General features: G+C 42.8%; 1 protein-coding gene across 4 annotated transcripts in view; it reads right to left on the bottom strand.

The window, feature by feature from the left end:
- Positions 1-22,113, bottom strand: part of dlgap4b (discs, large (Drosophila) homolog-associated protein 4b) — a 529,323-nt gene that overhangs the window by 457,971 nt on the left and 49,239 nt on the right. The window contains exon 1 of one of the 4 annotated variants that reach the window (XM_034167028.1): positions 1,724-1,777. The exons of the other annotated variants lie outside the window; for them this stretch is intronic. The gene's annotated coding sequence lies outside the window, so the exon portion shown is untranslated. Of the gene's footprint in view, positions 1-1,723; positions 1,778-22,113 lie in introns of those variants that run through there. 4 annotated transcript variants of the gene reach the window in all.

Here is a 22,113-nt window from a genome sequence, read left to right as displayed (position 1 = left end):
TTAGACGTAGACTGTGGGGGGGTTCCCATGATGCACTGTTTCTTTCTCTTTTTGCTCCGTATGCATCACTCTGCATTTAATCATTAGTGATCGATCTCTGCCCCCCTTCTCGGCATGTCTTTTTCCTGGTTCTTTCCCTCAGCCCCAACCAGTCTCAGCAGAAGACTGCCCCTCCCTGAGCCTGGTTCTGCTGGAGGTTTCTTCCTGTTAAAAGGGAGTTTTTCCTTCCCACTGTGGCCAAGTGCTTGCTCATAGGGGGTCGTTTTGACCGTTGGGGTTTTTCATAATTATTGTATGGCCTTGCCTTACAATATGGAGCGCCTTGGGGCAACTGTTTGTTGTGATTTGGCACTATATAAGAAAAGGGTTGACTGATTGATTGATTGATTGTCTTACATAGAGGAAGCAGTGTAAGTGTGATAAACACAAACAGAGCCATTAAAAAAGTGTAACATACCGTATAATGGGGTTATAAATTATCCCACTCGTTCATTATAGAAGTTAAAATTGTTTGTAATTCAATTGGTCACATGACCTTTGACCTTGAAAGGTCAAAGTCAACATCATTTTAGTCTCTCTAAGGCCCGTTTTCCACATGCAGTGTTTGTGTTCTGTCTGTGGGCTGTTATTTCTGTGATGCAGTGGGTGTATGGAGCTGACAGACTGCAGTCAAGTCCGTGATTCCTTTTCCCCTCATTCAGCAGCACATTTCAGTTGCAGCATTATGTACCCCTAAACAGCAAATAGGCAACAGGTCTATTTTGGAAGGGCGTCAGAATTGAAAAGCAACTGAATGGCCAATCAGATCGCTCGCAATCACATCATGCTGCCCCGTCGCCATGGATATTACTGTAGATATAAATATTTGCAGAAAAATATCTGGGGGACAATACAATGCAGTCTCAAACCGGTGGTTAAATAGCTGCTTCTTTATTTGATTGACAACCGTACATTACACAGCATTTTCTCTGGGTACAGTCCCAGCCGCTCTTGCTTTCTTCTTTCAAAAAACTCACCTGTGTCTTTTAGTTCTGTAACTCTGAACACACACTCTTTGATGCATTGAATGTGACTAAATCTACTCTCTCTCTCTCTCTCTCTCTGTCACTCTCTGTCTCCACCACTCGTCTGATTCACCAAACGCACTGCAACAAATGTGTGTGGGATGACAAAGATGTGACAAAGATGTGACAGATACGTAATGCAATGCAAAGTATGTGGAAATCCCACCACCATAACTGTTCATTCAACACAACATCATAACTCGGTGTCAGACACGTAATGTGCACGTATGACGCTCGCTTGTGTTCCTTCTAGTTGAAAAATGAATTCCATAAAAAAATGTGTAAAAGCTCAAGAGGTCCAAATATGCCACTATTTGTACTGGACACCCACACATGCACACTTCAGATGAGGATACCCTGCCAAGAAATGAATAAACAAATACATAAATTCATTCATTCATTCATTCATTAAAAAAATCAGCTGCTAATCTAACAGAAATCATATGTATTCGGTGAGTGAACATTCAGAGTCACCATCAGCAGAAGGAAAACCATCAAAGTACACAGTGGTACTGACAGAATACAATACTGAATGCAAACGGGGCTGATAAAAAGTCATCTTTGTACTTGCAGGCTTGGTACCGACATATAGATTTATTAATATACTACACAAGTATATATTCGTGTCTCCTTCAGGATTCTTTATTGCTCATTCTAACCTGGCAGGTTCCTTGACTGTCTCCACATTCTCACTCACTCCTTGCCTGCTGTCCCTCTCATTCTGTGACATCTTTTATGACTCACCTGCAGAACTGCACTACTGAAGGCTCTAGTAATTAGTCTGAAAGAACTCTTATCGAAAGGCAAAAGAACGGTTATTTAAATTTCACACATAGAGCATAGTGTGTTTAATACAATGAAGAATTTAAATACACGTATAATGCAATGCTAAAATACCCTTGACCAAATGTGCATTGTCTTCTTCATAATTTTCAGTTGGTTAATTGGTATCCCAGTGCAAAGTTTATATATATCATCTGTCTTACATGAAGGAAGTATTGTAAGTGTGATAAACACAAACAGAACCATTACATACAGTATATATATATATATATATATATATATATATATATATATATATATATATATATATATATATATATATATATGTGCTATACTGTACTATACCCCTTATAGATAGATAGAATTGGACATGTGTATGCATACTGTGCCTCTCTTTCACATAATCAATCACACATACACAAATCCAAATGAATCAAGCTGACCTGTTTACATCAGAAAATAGAAAATGTGGACAAGACACCCTATTGGACAGCACAGTCTTGTTTCAGGGTGGGCGCTAAAGGGGTAAAATATGACGCATATGACATAATTTCTCTACTTCCGGGGAAGGAAACACGGCACTTAGTTTTCGGTCAATTTACATGAGCGAAGCGGCGTGCAGCGGCGCAGAGCTTACTCATGGTACAGGGCGTCCTAAACAGGAAGTGCCAAAATTCAAATCCACAGTAAAACAGGAAATGTTCACATGTCAAACACTTCCTGGATTGACAGATGAGATCCCATGGAATCTCATAGAACTCAGTGGCAAGCTCACACTCAAACAGGAAGTGCCGAATTCTCAGTCACAGTGAAACAGGAAATGTCCAATGTTGAACTTCCTGGCATAGGTGGAGCTAGAGAGAAGGCCGGGGTTTCACTGGACTCCACCGAAATCTGATTGGACACAGATGATTGACATGTCACAGCACCACACATCTGGCTGAAAGACCTGCATTTTGAAATCTGTGAGTCACATTGACTGCTAGGTTCCTCGCTTCCTGATGAAGTGGTGTAGAGGAGGATTTTCTTAAAAAGAAGACCTGAAAGTTCAGCTACAATTTGACAGAAAGTACATTTGAGATCAAAGCCTAGATTTGATGTTTTGGTGAAAGATGACAGGTCTGAAGGGCGGAATAGGCTGGACGCAAATGCAGGACTCTGACAACAAGCTCTGTAAGACACAGCAGTTTACTGAAACAGTAAACGAGGTTCGGTACATGGAAAGGCAGTCCAACAAGTGTAATACAAACAGAAACATCAGGCAGTAGGCGTGGTCGAGGATACAGGCAGGTAGTCGTAACACACGTGAAGCAGGCAGGACAAGAATACAATACAGAGCTGGAGAGTAGGCACAAGGCGCAACAATCTGGTGAAGAAATGAGGCAAACAAAGGAGCTTATGTACACCCAGGTGATGAGGTACAGATTGAGAGCAGGTGTGTGTGGAATGCCCCAGAAAGAAGGAGTGGCCAGGGAGAAGGACACACCCACCACCAGAAAACACAGAAAGACAACAGAGAAAGCGACAGACAGATCCAGACAGGAAAACCCCCCCAGCAAGAGACAAAACAATATAAGCAAACCAAAACCAGGAAAGCAGCAAACAGGACCCAAAGCCTGACAGTACCCCCCCCCCCCCCCCAAGGGCGACCCCAGACGGCCCAGGAGCCGCAGGATGAGCCGCATGAAAGGCACGAATAAGACTGGGGTCCAACACAAAACGGAAGGGAACCCAGGACCACTCCTCGGGACCGTAACCCTCCCAGTCCACCAAATACTGGAGACCGTGACCTCGGCGGCGCAAAGCAAGCAACCGGCGAACCGTAAAAACCAGACCCCCGTCCACCCACTGGGTGGTAGGAGGGGGAACGGCCGGAGGGCACAGCGGACTGGACCGATAAGGCTTAACATTGCTAACATGAAACGTGGGGTGGATGCGCATGGAAGCAGGTAACTGTAGACAAACCGAAACAGGATTGATGACTTTAGTTATGGGGAAGGGACCAACGAACCTGGGCGCTAATTTACGAGGAACCCCACAGAGCGGGAGGTGACGCGTCAACAACCACACCTTCTGACCAACAGTATAGGCCGGAGCATCCGTCCGCCTGCAATCGGCCGCCGCTTTATAAAGAGCCGAAGAACGGACAAGCACCTGCCGAGCCTGCTCCCAGGTCCGTTGGCACTGAACGATCAAACTGAGGGCAGACGGAACCGGAGATTGCAGATCAGCGGGGGTAAACAAAGAAGGTTGATGACCGAAAACCACATGAAAAGGCGAATACCCAGAAGAAGCTGATGGTAAACTGTTATGTGCTAATTCAATCCATGACAATTGTAAGGACCAGGTGGATGGATGTTGTGAGCACAGAACCTTTCTCCAATTCCTGATTACACCGTTCTGACTGACCGTTTGCCTGCGGATGGTACCCGGAAGTGAGACTGGAGGTGGCCCCTAGGAGACGGCAGAATTCCCTCCAAAATCCCGAGATGAACTGTGGACCTCGGTCAGAGACTATGTCCTGCGGAAACCCATGGAGACGAAAAACATGTTGGAGCATTAGTTCAGCTAACTCCTTGGCAGAAGGCAATTTCAGCAAAGGCACAAAATGACACATTTTGGAAAACCTATCAACAACAGTGAGAATTACTGTGTGTCCCCTTGAAGGGGGTAGTCCAGTAACAAAGTCCAGGGAGATATGAGTCCAGGGCTGTCTAGGAATTGACAGAGGCAGTAATGACCCAGAAGGAGGACGAGTGGAGGACTTGTGCATGGCACAAGCCTGACAGGCATTAACAATTTCAGTAACATCCCTACTCATACAAGGCCACCAGAACCGCTGTTGGAGAATAAACATAGTCTTTTTAATACCTGGATGGCAGGAAAAGCGACTGCTATGGCCCCACTCGATAACTGCCCCCCTAAGAGGAACCAGAACAAACAATCGATCGGCAGGACATTCGGTAGGTATGGTTTCATTCTCAAGTGAGGCCTTTATGTGTGATTCAATGTCCCAAGTGATCGCAGAAACAAAGCATGTGGATGGCAAAATATTACCGGGATCTGTTGGAGCATTGGGATCATCAAACTGTCTGGAAAAGGCGTCTGGTTTACCATTCTTTGACCCGGGCCGGTAAGTGATCACGAAGTTGAATCGGCTGAAAAATATTGCCCAGCGAGCCTGGCGAGCATTTAGTCGCTTTGCGGAACGTAAATAAGCCAAATTCTTATGATCAGTATAGACTAAGAATGCTATCTGTGCCCCCTCAAGCCAGTGTCGCCACTCCTCCAAGGCCACCTTGACCGCAAGCAGCTCCCGATCGCCAATGCAATAATTACATTCTGCGGCAGACAACTTATGGGAAAGAAAGGCACACGGATGTAATCGTTTGTCTGTGGGACACATCTGAGACAGAATTGCTCCCAGGCCTACATCGGATGCATCAACCTCAACAACGAACTGCCGTGCAGGGTCAGGAAGGAGTACCACTGGGGCGGTAGTGAACCGTTGCTTTAGGATCTTAAAGGCCTCGTCACATTCCGGTGTCCACTTGAACACACGTAGCGATGACGTTACATTATGAAGTGGCGCAGCGACCGAACTGAAATTTCGGATGAACTTGCGATAGAAGTTTGCAAATCCCAAAAACCTCTGAACTTCTTTACGGCAACTGGGCACCGCCCAGTCACGTACTGCAGCCACCTTTTCAGGATCCATCTGAATCTTGCCCTCCGAAATAACAAAACCCAGAAAGGATACAGTAGGCTTATGGAATTCACATTTCTCTGCTTTGACATACAATCCATTCCTTAAAAGGGTTTGTAACACGGTCCGTACATGCCGGGTGTGCGTTTCTAGGTCAGGGGAGAAAATCAGTATATCATCCAGATATACGAACACGAACTTATTCAAGAACTCCCGTAGTACATCGTTAACTAGGTTCTGGAAGACAGCCGGCACGTTAGTAAGCCCAAATGGCATCACCAAATACTCATAGTGACCAGAGGGGGTGTTAAACGCCGTCTTCCATTCGTCCCCCTCTCTAATCCTGACCAAATGATAAGCATTACGGAGATCTAATTTGGTGAATACTTTAGCCCCCTCCAGTGATTCAAAAGTGGACGACATCAAAGGTAAGGGATAACGGTTCTTCACAGTTATGTCGTTTAACCCTCGATAATCTATGCAAGGCCAAAGCGTCTTATCCTTTTTCTCCACAAAGAAAAATCCTGCCCCTGCAGGGGACGATGAGGGCCGTATTAATCCTGCGTCCAACGATTCCTGTATGTATGCCTGCATGGCGGTACGTTCAGGGGTGGACAGCGAGTATAATTTCCCTCGGGGAGGACTGGCCCCAGGCAACAAGTCAATAGGGCAATCGTACATACGATGAGGTGGGAGTGATTTAGCGTTAGATTTACTAAACACTGTTGCAAGGTCATGATAATAAGGCGGGACCCCGGTCAGGTCCTTCTGAACGAGCGTAGGCATTAGCTTATGGCTGATTAAACATTTTCCGGGGCACGAAGGCCCCCATCCAGTTATCGTACCCTTAGCCCAATCGAAATTGGGACTGTGCCGTTGCAGCCAGGGATGCCCCAGAATGATGGAGTGAGTCATTTTATCCAGCACTAAAAAACTGATTGTTTCCACATGGTTCTCATTGATAATTAGTCGGACGGACTGAGTGCGATGAGTGATTCTCCCAAGTTCATGTCCGTCCACCGCCCTGACTGCCAGAGGTCGTGAGATGCAAAACAATTTAAGATGCAAGGACTTGGCGAGGGAGAGTAATATTAAATTGGCATCAGACCCAGAATCTACGAGGGCATGCACCATTTCTGAATTGTGATCAGATTGCAATTGAGCATGAATATAATTCTGCGAATTAGAAGAAAAAACAGAGCTGTGACTCACCCGTACTAAGGCCTGAGGTCTTGCAGAATCACCCCTGACTGGATAACAAGCATTCAAATGACCTGGTTTACCGCAATAGAAACACAGTCCCTCGTCACGTCTCCGCTGTCGTTCCTCCTGCGACAGATGCGTGCGGCCGTGCTGCATCGGCTCGTTAGTCCCAGGCCGTTTGACATTGGAGTGAAGAGCCGTGGTGGGATTCGGGTGCGAGGCGAAGGCGCGCTGGGGCAGACGAGGCGGCTCGCGGCGAGATCGTTCCGCCAAACTTTGGTCGATCCGGATTGCCAGTGCGATCAACTCGTCCAACTCCTCGGGTAATTCGGCGGCGATCAGCTTATCACGAATCTCGGCGGACAGTCCCTGGAAGAACACATCCGGAAGTGCAGCTGGATTCCACTCGCTCTTGGTGGCCAGGATGCGGAAGTCCACAGCGTAATCCGCCACTCGGCGAGTGCCCTGCTTGAGCCTCAGTAGGGAGCGCGCTGCCTCACGTCCCGGCGGTGTGTGCTGGAATATCTGCTCGAGAGCCATGGTGAAAGCTTGAAGGGAGGAGCAAGATGACGACTGACGGCTCCACTCCGCAGTAGCCCATGCCGCAGCCCGGCCCGACAAATGGGAGATCAAGTATGCTATCTTCGACCGATCGGACGGGAACATACAGGGCATCAGTTCAAAATGCAACTCACATTGCGTGATAAAGGGCATGACGTCACCAGTTTCCCCGGAGAATCGTTCAGGGCGGGAAAGATGAGTACAGATGGCTGCTTCCGGTGCAAAGGTCGTCATGGCGGCGGGCGGAAGTGGCACCGGGGAGCAGGTGTTGCTTCTTGCTGGGTCCGGGCTGGCCTGAATATGAAGTTTTGACAGGAGCTGTTCCAACTGGGAGCTCACGGACGTCATGAAAGCGTCCTGTCGCTGAGCTAACTTACCAAGACCGGTGCTAAGAGCGGTGAGCTGATCCTCTTGCTGGGCAAGTTGCTTACTGTGGTGACATACCACAAGCTGGAAAGTCGTAGAGTCCGCTGCGTCCATTGTTGGCCAGATTGTTCTGACAGGTCTGAAGGGCGGAATAGGCTGGACGCAAATGCAGGACTCTGACAACAAGCTCTGTAAGACACAGCAGTTTACTGAAACAGTAAACGAGGTTCGGTACACAGAAAGGCAGTCCAACAAGAGTAATACAAACAGAAACATCAGGCAGTAGGCGTGGTCGAGGATACAGGCAGGTAGTCATAACACACGTGAAGCAGGCAGGACAAGAATACAATACAGAGCTGGAGAGTAGGCACAAGGCGCAACAATCTGGCAAAGAAAAGAGGCAAACAAAGGAGCTTATGTACACCCAGGTGATGAGGTACAGATTGAGAGCAGGTGTGTGTGGAATGCCCCAGAAAGAAGAAGTGGCCAGGGAGAAGGACACACCCACCACCAAAAAACACAGAAAGACAACAGAGAAAGCGACAGAAAGATCCAGACAGGAAAAACCCCCCAGCAAGAGACAAAACAATATAAGCAAACCAAAACCAGGAAAGCAGCAAACAGGACCCAAAGCCTGACAAAAGAAACTTTTGTATTTCTTCATAATTGATGTAAATAAAGTCCAAGACATATTCAGTGACTTGGAAATGTTCATGTTTCCATCCCCTGACTTGTCTAAAGAAAACTGGCAATAAAACTGATTGTTATTTACAGGTTTTATCAAGTTTCAGTTTGAGTTTGAGGAAGCTAATTTTCGAAATTTTTATTCTTTATTTTTTGTTTTTCCTTGTATGTAAAATGGCATAAACAAATTAAAATGGGTGAAATTCCAAGTGTTCCAATACTTTTGGAGGGCACAGTATCCTAATCTTATGATGAGTGCAAAATGAGTGTGGTATTATTACTGTTTAAGAATGTAATTTTCACTGTTGCTGCACTTTGTGTCAAATCATAGTCATATCGTATATCATACTGATATGAAAATTCAGTAAGGTATATCTTCTATTATACATTCCAAATCTAAGGTGGAACTCTACTAGTGTTTACTAGGGTACACCTAAATATCTTAATAAAAAAAAAAAGAGAGAGTAGAGCCACTTAGGTGCCTGGTCTTGAGAACCAGGGAGGGTAGGTTGAAAACCTTTTTTTATCCCATGTGCACTCTCACTACCCACCTAAGCGGCTCAAGAATATGGACAGCATGTATATAAGTGACATTTACATGACAATTTATATGACAATATTGAGATATGAAAATTTGGTCATATTGTACAGCCCTACTGTCAACTCGCTGAAAACTTTGAATATTAATTTACATCTACATAAAAATGCATAAAGTGGCAGGGGGTTAAGAGGGCTGTATTTGGAGGGTCAGCTGAAGAGCAAAAAAAAGAAAAATGCTTAAAAAGGTGGAGAGTATAGGAACCCTCCAGAACCTGAAAGGCAAAATAAGGAAAATGCTTGGGGGGGCTGCTGCACTAATAAGCCAAAAGGTTTTAGGCATGCTCATGCTCCCAAGAACAATTTTACTGAAAAAAAAGTCTGAAGGACCAAAATGACATGGTTAGATGGCGAGGAGCTTTTCCAGACATGTGAGAGGCAAATAAAGAAAAATGCTTAAAAAGGCGAGGGGAAGCTGAAAGGTTTTTGCCATGCTAATGCTCCCCTGAAGCATTTACTCAAAATAAAGTCTGAAAGACCTAAATGACATGGTGAGATGCTGATGAGCTTCGCTTGTTCATGTCTGTGACATATGCACATTACGCAAACACAGTGAAAATGCAGAGAAAAAGTGACAATGTGGTGGACAGTGGACATGTGTTGCGGTTCATGACCCAGAGCTCAAATGTGTCGAGGCGGTTTTGCAGGAGTAGCAACTCTGGTTAGCTGTGTAGGCTAACACTTACCGACACGATGTCTCCCATTTTCCTCGTCATCCTTTCTCCCCTGGGAACTGAAAATCTCCACTTTTCGAAATTGCTTCAGTGACTGCAACCGAAAACAAAACAGTACACACCATTTTTCCATGTGAAGTTATGCTGTCTATATATTGCGCAACGGGAGCGGCTGTCCCCATAAGTGGTCAAATCCTGCGATAACATGCAGAGTTCAAACGAGACTGCGCTGCACTATTGTTTTAGTACCAGCATCAACAACAGACTATCGGGCACCGCAGTCTCATTTGAGGGCGGGTACTAAAGGGGTAAAATATGACGCATATGACGTAATTTCTCTACTTCTGTGGGAAAAACCACGACATTTTCAATGGATTTGTGGGCAAATTACACACAAACAAAGTGAAAATGCAAAGAAAAAGTGACAATGCGATGGAAAGTGGTCATGTGTTGCAGTTTGTTTATGACCCGGAGCACAAACGTGTCGAGGCGGTTTTGCAGGCAAGAGAATGCAGCTACCCTGGTTAGGTGTGTAGGCTAACACTTACCGACACGACATCTCCTACTCGCTTAGTCTTCCCTTCTCCACCCAGAACCAAAAAAACACTTGTCACGACTGCTTCGGTGACTGCAGCCGGAAAGAAAACAGTACACCATTTAACCGTTTGAAGTAATGCTGTGTACATATTGCACAACGGGTGTGGAGGTCCCCATAAGTGGTCAAATCCCACGATATCACACAGGGTTCAAACCAGACTGCGGAAAGAAACTTGGCACCAAATTTTTGTTCTCAGTTTCTTTGTTCATTTTAATAGCTGCAGTTTACAACTGAGTTATTAATAAGTTACATATGCAATCATTATTTCTATTTTGTTTCTCATTCATCTATTCATTGATTTTCCACCATTTATCAGACTCCCAGTTCCAGATCAAGCAGCTCAACCCACACTTCCCTTTCCTCAGCCAAGTCCTCTAACTCTTCCTGAAGGATTTTGAGGCATATTTCCAAGCCAACTGGGAGATATAATCCCTCCAATGTGTCCTGGGTCTTCCCCTGGGCTTCCTCCCACTTGGACAAGCCTGGAAGACATCTTTTGGGAAAAAAGATGCCCAATCTGCCTCAGCTGGCTTCAAGAGTCTTATCTTCTGGCTCAGTGAATCCGGTACAGCATCCACAGGACCTCAGGCACATCCGTCTGTCAATCTTATGCTGCATGTTACCCCCACTTGTGAACAAGACCATGAGACACTTGAACTCCTTCACTTGGGGTAAACACACTACCCTGATCTTGAAGCTGCAATTCATTGTTTTCCATATGAGGACTGACCATGGTCTCAGATTTAAAGGGGCTGATCCTCATCACAGCTGCTTCAAACTCAAGCTGTTTAAATCTTAATTGGTGATTTCATTCTAATGTGTAATGTAACAAGGCTATAATTATTCTCAAAGAATCTGCACGCAGAATAAGACAATGTGTTATTCTTCTTAAACTAGTACCAGAGGTGTAGTCTACAGGATACATAGGTTTCCGTCAGGTACATACTAAAAAAGCTCCAGCATTTCTGTATACCCACTTAAAAATGAACAAGGATACATAATGATGTAGATTTAGCACAGAACTTCCACTTAAGTAATTTGCAGTGTCATAATGCAACGTATTATCAGGATATCACAGGAAATGCAGGATATTTTATGCATATTCCTACAAATTTCCACATGCATTCACAAAGCGCGTGGAAATGCATTAGGGTTGGAGTTATAACAATAATAATAATCAATACAACATGCATTTCCACCTTTTTCCGTGAGTGAAAGATAGTGAGTTTTTTTAGTGCATCTCGGACAAACAGCACAATTGAAGACTGGCACAGTGTGAGAACGGTCTTCAAAACATGGGTCTAACCACAGATTTTATCCTGTCCTTTTGTGTGGCCAGGAGAAAATTCTTAAAGCGTGTATCCTCTCCCAAAAGTGTGGAATTGGCTGTGATTGTGGCTTGCGTTGAGCCATGCTAAGCTAAGTTGCTACGAGCGGGACACAATGTCGCTGAGGAAGCAGCTTCTGTGATCACGGAGTCAGCGAGAACGTGATGAGGAGTGGTTGCTTTTAACAGGACAGCCGTGATGTTAACCAGCTCCCAGCTCTTTGAGTTATTGTCTAAGCTGAGCTAAAGTGATGGCTAAGATAAGCGCTACCAAGAGAACTCAGTGACACCTGAGCCACCAGATCTGCAAGCTGACAAAGGGATATTGGTTTTCTGTGGAGCAGTGTTGCCAAGTCCTTAGTAAGAAAAGTAGCTATTGACTGTCCTAAAAGTCGCCAGATTTCGCTAAATGACATCATCAGCTAATGTGCATATTATGACATCATAACTGATGTAGGGAAAAAAACACTGGATAGGGAGAAACCACTGGATACATTATCAACCTTTTAATATTGTTTGGTAAATTCCATATTCATAAATGCAGAGTACTGAAAAGGAATTTACATGGACCTCTGGCGGAATTTGAACAATATATAAGCAGTAATATGAGTGAAACGTCACGCAGCGGCGCGAAGCTCACTCATGGTACAGGGCATCCTAAACAGGAAGTGCCAATTTTCAAATCCACAGTAAAACAGGAAATGTTCAAATGTCAAACACTTCCTGGGTTGACAGACGAGATCCCATGGAGTCTCGCGGGAACTCAGTGGCAAGTTCACACTCAAACAGGAAGTGCCAATTTATCAGTCACAGTGAAACAGGAAATGTTCAAATGTCAAAGATTTCCTGGCATGGGTGGAGCTAGAGAGGAGGCCGGGGTTTCACTGGACTCTCCTGAAATCTGATTGGACACAGATGATTGACATGTCACAGCACCACACGTCTGGTTGAAAAACCTGCATTTTCAAATCAGTCACTGTAGTTTGTGCTGTGTAAAGCAAAAAGTTCTAATCCACCTTAGCAGAAGAAGAAAAATGTTTGCTCCAGATTTGAACTGAACATTTAGTTTGAACTATGGACTTCTAATGACACCAAACTTATATTGGTGAGTAAATGACCATATTTTATGCCAGAAATGAGGTCCATGTTGTTAAAAGCAGCATTTCTCCTTTAAGTTGGGTTGGTTTATGTACACATCTTGAAACTAACAGACAGTAGCTGGTTCTGTTGGCTTATTAGTGCAGCAGATAACTGAAACAATCCTTCAAATGGTGATACAAGCATCAAATTCAGCACAAATACAGCTGGAGCAAAATTAATGGAGCAGTTTTAACTTTTGACCCCTGTACAAACTGAAACTGACCTTTGTCACTATTCTTGCTGCTTTTACCTCATAACTCCATAACATTCAGTCACAGATTGTCCAAACTATACCTTTTTTGGAATCTTTATGGTCAGGTAAATAATGTGGTGTAGTTCTATACGATTGGAGCATCTTTTAATTTAGACCAGGGGTGGGCAGCTTGTTCCAGAAAGGCCCAAGAGGGTGCAGGTTGTCTCTGCAGCCACTGATTCCACCAGGTGATTTCACTGATTAACTGATTCCATCTGCTCAAAGTGATATTAATCAGTGACTCAGTGTGACACACTGATACTTTTATTCTGTTTGTCCAAAAGTCATAGTTTTATGTAAATACCAGTGTCTTGTTCAACACTCACTTTCGACCACTGGAATCACAGCGAGAAACTCATGGAGAGAAAAAGTGAATCACACCGGTGACTGTTAGTTCTGATTAGTTTGTAATAATATAACAACAATCATCATGGAGAAGGTTCAGTGTGTCACTCGGTAAAAGCGAGAGCTCTTGAAACACCCAGCCTCTCTTGGACTGTGACTCACCAGGTATCTTTAAAACTGATATTAATGTCTGTAGCCAAAATAATAAAACAAACTGATGTGATGCAGATAAAATATATGCAATGTTCCGGTCTCAAAGACACAATCTGTTTCTGTGCCTGTCACTTTGAATGAAAAGAAATGGCAGCTATACACAGTATACCCCATTCAAAATCTAGACAACACCACAAAGTAGGACAAAACTGCTGGAACTTTGCACTCACTGGCCAATCCATTAGAAACTCCTCACTTTGGACATGTCTATCTCGGCTTTCAATGCTTACCAGTCCAGTAAGTATCAGTGAAATTGTGGAGAGCTGGACATGTCCAAACTTGTCCTCTGACATGCCGAAACGGAGGTGTTCCTTTGTCTCGCTTCCAAAGCGAATCGGTCGTGATGCGTGTTGGGTATTTTCTCCTCCAAACATTCTTAACCTTTGATAAGACAAACAGAGTCAAGAAACACCAGTGAGACAGAAAGTCAAATTAATCACGCGCGGAGTGCAGCCAGGCTGTACACCAAGGCTACACTAAAGTCTGGCCTGTGCTCCCGCTCTTTTTATTAGAGAAGCCCTCATTACATCATAAAACTTGTGCTAAGGGTGGGGGAAGGATGACGCAAGACAAGTTTCTTCCCGTAACATAAACACATACGTCAATAAGTGCAGCTGTAAGGAAAAACAGTTTCTTTCTTTTACTCTTATCGTCGAAGGTCAGCACATCCCGTTCGTCTGTTGCAGTTATCAGCTGTTGTGCATCTGCCTGGAGTGTCCTGGTCTTCACACTAAGCATCACATCACAACAGTCAAATCAACCTTCAGTTCTTTTACTCCCAGTCGTTAGCGGCTACAAAAACAAGTTGTATAATAATAATAAGTACATCCAGCTCTTCATTCCCAGTTCAGATTGACCCCAGCATGCTAAAACAGAGTTGAATAACAAATACATTCTCAGGGTTACTTTTAAGACAGGTGCATAACAGCACAATAACGTTTTCATAAGAAAGAAGACAAAGGTACAAATGTTTAACAGTGATAACATATATATATATATATATATATAAAATCCTTAACAATGCGCAAAGCCTCCGCACGGCTTTCCATGACAAAATCTCTTGTTAAAAGTGAAATCTGCCGGAAAATGCCTGATGTCCAGCTCTTGTGATAACCAGAGAAAGAGCACACGACAGTCTTGTATCCACAGAGCCATCCGTTTAGAAATGGTCCGGTGGCTTGTGCCGTGTCGTTGCAGCTCGGAGCGCGGTGCGCCGAGCTTCCTTCAAGGGGTCCTTAAAGCTGTACTAACAGACCTTATTCTCTGTGAAGCCTGTAAAATTTTCACCGAAAGCCAGACAAATTTTTCGAATGGTTTCCAGGTGCCAGTCTCTAACAGCTTCTGAAAAAATTCTGATGGAAAAAAACTCCAAATCATTCCGCCATTTCCAGACAATGAAAATCCGACGACGGGGCGGGACCACTCCTTCCACAAGGCGTGCTCACAGGCGAATGACGTCACCGACAGGCGTGGAAAAACTCACGCATGCGCACGAGGGTTCAAGCTTGTCTGACGTGAAAACATATGAATCAAATCCATATAGTTTAAAAAGATAAAATAAAAAGGTACGATACTTTATGGACAGACCTCGTATGTGTGCCAAATCTGATGCTTTCATCACAAAATGAACATTTGTTATGGAAATTTTAGTTAAGCTGTTCCACTCTTAGGGGTGTTGAGGATCACAAAAGCCATGGTTTGGATCGAATACCTTTTCTGAGCCACTGATTATATCGTTTTTCGAATGGACAAAGAAAAAACCAACAACAGACAAATACTACTTTGCTTTACATTTTTAAACAAAAGCAAGAAAATTTTGCCTGTGGTGCTGAATGAAACGGTGTCCAATATTTTACAGAATATTTCAAAATAAAAATACTTCATTTTTATATTAACATTGTTCTACTAAGCCTCCCAGGGGACATGGTGGGGAACAAAATTAGGTGAGAAAAAAAAAAATAATAATAATTTTTTGCGTTATCTCGAGAAAGTTTTGCGATATCTCGAGAAAGTTTTGCGATATCTCAAGAAAGTTTTGCGATATCTTGAGAAAGTTTTGCATTATTTTGAGAAAGTTTTGCGTTATCCTGAGAAAACACTGTACTTCCTGTATTTATAGTGTTTCCGGGTCAGTTTACTGTAAGTTTTGCGTTATCTCGAGAAACTTTTGCATTATCTCGTAAAACTTTCTCAAGATAACGCAAATGTTGACCACGCACAGTTGACAGGAGCAGCCATGGAGGAGGATGTCCTGCAGTTTCTAGAGTCACGACAGATCCCTAAAGAGGATATCATCCGTATGCAAAGGGACAAGGTGACAAATGTTGACGTGATTATGGCACATTTTAAATTTGTTCATTAATAGCAATCTAATTAAACATAATTTTTTCCAATACACGATTTAATAGCTACTATTTTAGCGGACAATGAAAGAGCATGTAGGTGAAAACTAGCGCTAACGTTGTAGCCTCAAGACAAATGAGATACTATCTTATTGTGTATATTTTAAATTACATAACTTTAAAATGAATGTTACATTACTACCACTAACTAGCTACAAACAGTACTATTTCTAACGGACTTTAGGCACTCGACTACAGAGGAGATCGATGGTAGGCCTATAGACCATCATAGACATTGGAGACATAGATTAACAACAAATCGGACCTTTTATTCGCTTTATAGTAAACACAACAAAAAGCTGGTACTAGACACACGGGTGCACATTTTCGTTCAGCGGTTATGGCTGCTGCGCTTATTTATTTTTAGGTTTTACTGGACAAGTACTTATAGAAATGTTAACAACCACAAATAGTTTGTCGGTGTCTGCTCAGCTTTAACCCATCACTCTCCACAAATCCTACTTTCTTAACTTTAGAAAATGTAACAGACTGGCAGATCTTGAAGCTAACAATTCAGTGGATTATTTCACAAATATATTGACAACAAACATATATTTTTGCTGTTCCAGAACGTTGTATTTAATGTTTTTAGTTTACTCCCTTATTAAAATGAATGGTAAAGAACGTTCATTTGAACACTGGTAGCTATGGCTTACAGAAAATTACAATTCTGTTTGTTCCACCTTCTTAAAGAGACATGCTGCCCTTGTTGTGTGGGCCGCTGAAGAGGAGGTACTGCTGGCCCACCACCACCAGAGGGCGCCCTGCCTGGAGTGCGGGCTCCAGGCACCAGAGGGCGCTGCCGCCTGACAGGAGCAGCCAAGGTGACAGCTGTCACCAATCAACTGAGACAGCTGTCATCCATCAGCGGAGGGGTATATCAGCTGGATGGCATCTCCACCTCATTGCCGAGATATCGCTCAATCAAAGAGGTAACGAACTCAGCCAGTTGTTTCATTCAGAGACGTAATACTTTGTTGCTTGTGCTTAGGACACTGAAGAACCTTTTGGACGTGTTTGGATAAGTACACATATTCCTACACTTCAGTGTTGTTTTGTGATTTGAGGTGGAGGTGGTATTTCCACCTCACGTGTTGCTGGGTGCAGCCGCGCCCACACCTGACTGTTTCTGTTCCTCGCCAGCAGTACCGGATCCGACGAGCGGAGGCAGTGGCCACCTGGGAGTTCGGGACTTGGCGGCTCCAGTATTCCCGGGGTTCGGTGGCAGAGGAAATCGGGTTGGTTCCGGTTCGACTTGGACAGACGTCTCCTATCGTCGAGCCTGCCCACACGACACCGCTGTAATTGGACTCAATCTCGAGATTGTAATCTGTTGTGTTTGTTGTGCCTGTTTCACAACAGTAAAAGCAGTGTTATTTGACTCCTCCATTGTCCGTTCATTTGCGCCCCCTGTTGTGGGTCCGTGTTCCTACACTTTCACAACAGCCCTAGTGAAACAGGCACAAAGATGTATGCCCACTAAAAAGAGAAGGCTTCAATTTACAGTTACAGTCACTACACTATCCATAGATAAATATATATTTTGGTACTTTATACTTTATTACATAACTAGCTGAAAACATCCTCTGTATGAACTCTGATTATTGTGTTCTAGGATCAGTGTGGCATAGAACAGTCTACTTATCTTTTATTGAGCTATATACCTTATTTTCTTTTGTTCTAACAAGCCTATGTGTATGTGTTTCTTGTGTATTTTGCAGATTGATAAGGCAGTGCTGACCATCATGACGGATGAGCAAATGGCTAAATATCTCCCCTCATATGGTGATAGAGTTGCCACCCTTTCCTTTTGCCGCCAAAGAAATAGCAGCACCAACATTGACAAAGACATTCTACTTCAGAGACTGAAAGAAAAAACTGGAACACGGAAAATGAAATCAAAAACAAAAAGAGCACTCACTGACACACTAAATGCACCACAAACTAAAAAGGACATGACACAATCCGGGAATACCTCAGCTGAGAAGACTACCAGGAAGACTGAAGTTGGGTGGCTTAATTTTAGCAGTAACCAATATCATCAAGTGAGGACCAGAAATGGTGGTGGTATGAGACATACAACAGTGGAAAAAACAACAACTGTTGCCCAGATTTTGGAAATGGCAAAAGGACTTTTTTTTCCAAACTGGAATTCAACGAACGTACCTGTTGAGGACTTTACTTGCACTATCTGTGATTTTAAAAGAAACCAGATACCTATGGAGGACACTGTTGGCAACATCTATGAACAAACCAAACTGAGGCTGCTTTATCTTTGCTCAAAAGAAGCACAAGACTTGTCATCTGAAGTGGATGAAGATGGAGGTTTTTCTTCGGAGGTTTTCAGTGAGGAAGAAGATCTGCAGGCCGCTGTACATGATGTCAGTGATCCCACTGGAGATGTGGTGGAACTGAGATCGTCATCTGATAGTGACAATGAGGAACAGGTGGATTTGAAAAATAAAATTATCATACTGAAATCTGTTTAAACTTTACAAGGTCTACCTTTAGGGGTATGTCAACAACAGTGACTATTTACTAGCAACTAATAAAACATTATACTATGCTATAATATTTAAAGTTTTTTTGTTTTTTGCTATAGGCTGTGGATTTTCCAGTACTACATCCAATTTCAAGAAAACAAAGAACATCTGAGACTGTGGCTTCTCAAGGTCCAGAGAGATTACATCATCCTTGTTCAACCCCAACACACACCAGTCACAGTAAGAAAATTATGCTTATGATGTGCTTATGATGAACGTTCTGAATACTTAGTTATCTGTCATTTTTTTCTAAAATAGTGATTTGACCATCTATCCCAAAGGTTCCAAACAATTACAACCTAACGAAGGGTGTTCTGAAGGTTTTGAGGTTCTAGGAATGGATGAAACTGTGGAATGGGACCCAGAAGATCACACCAGCAGAGAAAGTGATGACAACATAGTTGTGATCACACTGAATTGTGACCAAGAGTATGAAGAACAGGTAACATAATGTAAAAAGAAAAAAGTAAGATCATAAGGCAAGAGGCAAAAATATTAATAGTGTTAGAAAAATAAAATGGAGCCTAGAAAAACACGTGATTTCATTATTATTGATTACTTTCCAGTAGGAAACATTAAAAAATACATTCTGTTGAAATTTGTAGAATACTTTTTCAGAATTATAATTGTATGTAATAAGTGAATTAACACTTTGTCAATCCCTCAGAGTTCCCAGCACAGTGAATTACTGCTGAAAGGCTTACATTTCCAGCTGTCTGATGACCTGTATACCGTACAGGAGCAGTCCGCAGAGGAATCAATCCAAAATGTACAGGTAAACTGCATGCATCATCACAGCATGATTCTACACACAGCAAATACCCAGATGTCACTTTCAGTACTTTGCAAATGTTTGAGATAGGTTTGCACACATGTAGGGCTGCAACTATCGATTATTTTTGTAATCGAGTATTCTATCGATTATTCTGGCGATTAATCAAGTAATTGGATAAAAGTACTTTTGCGTTTTAAACAACATCAATAGTCCAGGGCTCTCCCTAAGCAATGGCACAATGTCACTGCGCCAAAGTGTTGGCATTTTGCTGAAATGGCGATGGGATGTGGCTTTCTGTTTTGTTTTCTCCAACTTGTAAAATGTAACCATTTTTAAGTTTTTTTTTTTTATTAAGGTTGATGGACTGGGTCCCTGTATGATTTTTTTTTTCCCCCTCTTTCTCTGCAACTCAACAGATGCATTTCAGCTGGAGGTTCAACACGTAGCCTCGCAGTCAGTTTTTTTTAATTATTATTTTATTTAAGTTACCGTGTTTGTGAAGTGCTGTGTGTTGTCCAAAAAAGCAAAAAATTAAAAAGTCAAACAGTGTGAGTCTGAGGGAAACACAGAAGAAAGAGTGGACTTCTGCTGTTTGTCAATGTAGCTGGGGACAGAGTTGTGACTCGCCCGGTCTGAGAGCCCCTCACATCGAGCAGAGAGACAGCAGCCGGCCACCGTCCCTCCCCACGTACAGCAGACCGTGTGTTTTTTTAAAACTAGACAAACACACTGCTTTGCTTTAAATGCACAGTAAATCTATTTCAGATGATCAGCGTGGACCATCTATCTCTTAAAAGGCTTTATTTTACTCTATGTGTCACACTGGAAAGCAATAGCTATCGTTCCTAATTTCATTAGCTGTTATGCTCCAGTCTTCTTCTGTTTTTTTTTCCTGTGGACGTTGCAGCACCACACACAGGCCTGGCATATGTACTACAACGTTAAACGAAGCTTCGAGGCACAGAATTTGCCTCGAACATTTTTTGTAATCGAATTATTCGAGTTACTTGACTAATTGTTTCAGCCCTACACACATGCTTTTAAATATACATTTATCTCCTTACTAAAGCCTACCCTATTAACTATCTTACATCATACAACATGGACAGTGGCCAAGGACAGATCACTAAAATCCAGTGACTATAGGAATTATAATGACTATTGGAAATTACACTGTCCCACTGTAACACAAGGAAGACATGTAAACTTTACTCGTAACTGCCAGCCTGATGATCAAGCTCACAAACTGATTATAGTATTATTCATTAAGAAATTAAGTGAGTTTATCCCAGAATTTCATCAGTGGTTTTACGCTGTTCATATATTTTTGACTCTTATGTTAATCCCAGACAGATTCTTTCATGCTGAGATCAGATTTATGAATCTAAACCAGATGAAGATACTAGGCTCACTACTAGAGGCCAGAATAGACAACATACTGACTGTATTAAGGATCCATATTTAAAAATGAATAATTTATTTCTTTGTATTCTGTTACAAAACACAACCTGCATTTGTTGATAGTACTTTTGGCTAATCATGTGGGATTGTTATGATGAATATTTTGTATATAATAATTTTCTTTGTATTTTAGGACAATGGACAACTTCCTGGACCACCTGATTTGCCTTTAGATTCAAGCAGCCAGCTCTCCCCATCATCTACAGCTGACAATTTGGAAAATTCAGGGAACTCACAATGTATATCAGTTCGCAGAATCAAGGTTGTTGATGATCTTTTGTCTGTCTTTATGGATAGCAAGATAATGAATATCAATCTTAAAATGGTCATTGTAAATGAAAAAGCTGTTGATGATGATGGAGTCTCTAGAGAAATTTACACAGCTTTCTGGGAATAGTTTCTAGACTACTGTGAAGGGGAAGATGAACGGGTCCCCAGATTGAGGCCAGATTTCTGGGATAGTCAGTGGCAGGCTGTGGGTAGGATCTGGGTGAAAGGACTACTTGACCATGGTGTGCTACCTGTGAGGCTCTGCAAGGCTTTCATTTTAGCCTGCATTCATGGCATTGACTATGTTGATGAAGACATTTTAATGTTGTCATTCCTTAACTATCTCCCTTTAGTTGAAAGATCAGCTGTGGAAAGTGCTCTTCAGGGTACAATGGATGACAGTAATGAAGATGATCTGATGGATTTGTTCACTAGAATGGGGTCTCATTCCCTCCCTCCAAAGAACAACTTTAAGGCAGCTATTGAAACAATGGCACATAAAGCAATCTTACAGGAGCCTAAATACGTTATTGACTGTTTCGCCATACCCATGGCACAGGTACAGCAAAAACTGTCAGACAAAACTAGTGTGCTCTGCCTGTATGACTCTAAACAGCCAACAGGCAAACGAGTGGCACAACTGTTAGAAACCACAAATGTAATGCTGTCCCAACGAGAGCAGACAACATTTAATTATCTGCAGCGTTATATTAAAAATGCAGACCAATCTAAAGCAGGCCAAATCCTCAGATTCTGCACTGGTGCTTCTGTCATTTGTGTCAGCAAAATAATGGTGTGTTTTAATGCTGAGACTGGGCTAAACAGGAGGCCTATTGGTCACACCTGTGGAGCTACTCTGGAAGTGCCCTGTACATACAGCTCATACCCTGAGTTTCGCAGTGAGTTTGATAACATTCTGTCAAGTGACTACTTTGAAATGGACATCCTATAAACTCTAAAGCCTTATGGATCTATATTGGTGTGTGTGGCATCAGTGTTATTTTACTGTTATATTTATTCTTTGTTCTGTTGCATTCAACCTTGATGTAAGAAGTCAAGACTTCCTTTTGTCTGTGTTGTAGTTCACATGGTTGACACTTTTGGCACTGTTCGATGTCCCATGAAAAAGACTCATTAGGTCCAAGGCT

This window comes from Thalassophryne amazonica, chromosome 3, assembly GCF_902500255.1.
Source record: "Thalassophryne amazonica chromosome 3, fThaAma1.1, whole genome shotgun sequence".
In the NCBI taxonomy this organism is placed as follows: Eukaryota; Metazoa; Chordata; class Actinopteri; order Batrachoidiformes; family Batrachoididae; genus Thalassophryne; species Thalassophryne amazonica.
Note: the sequence above shows the minus strand (reverse complement) of the source record. Positions and strands in the feature narration are given on the sequence as shown.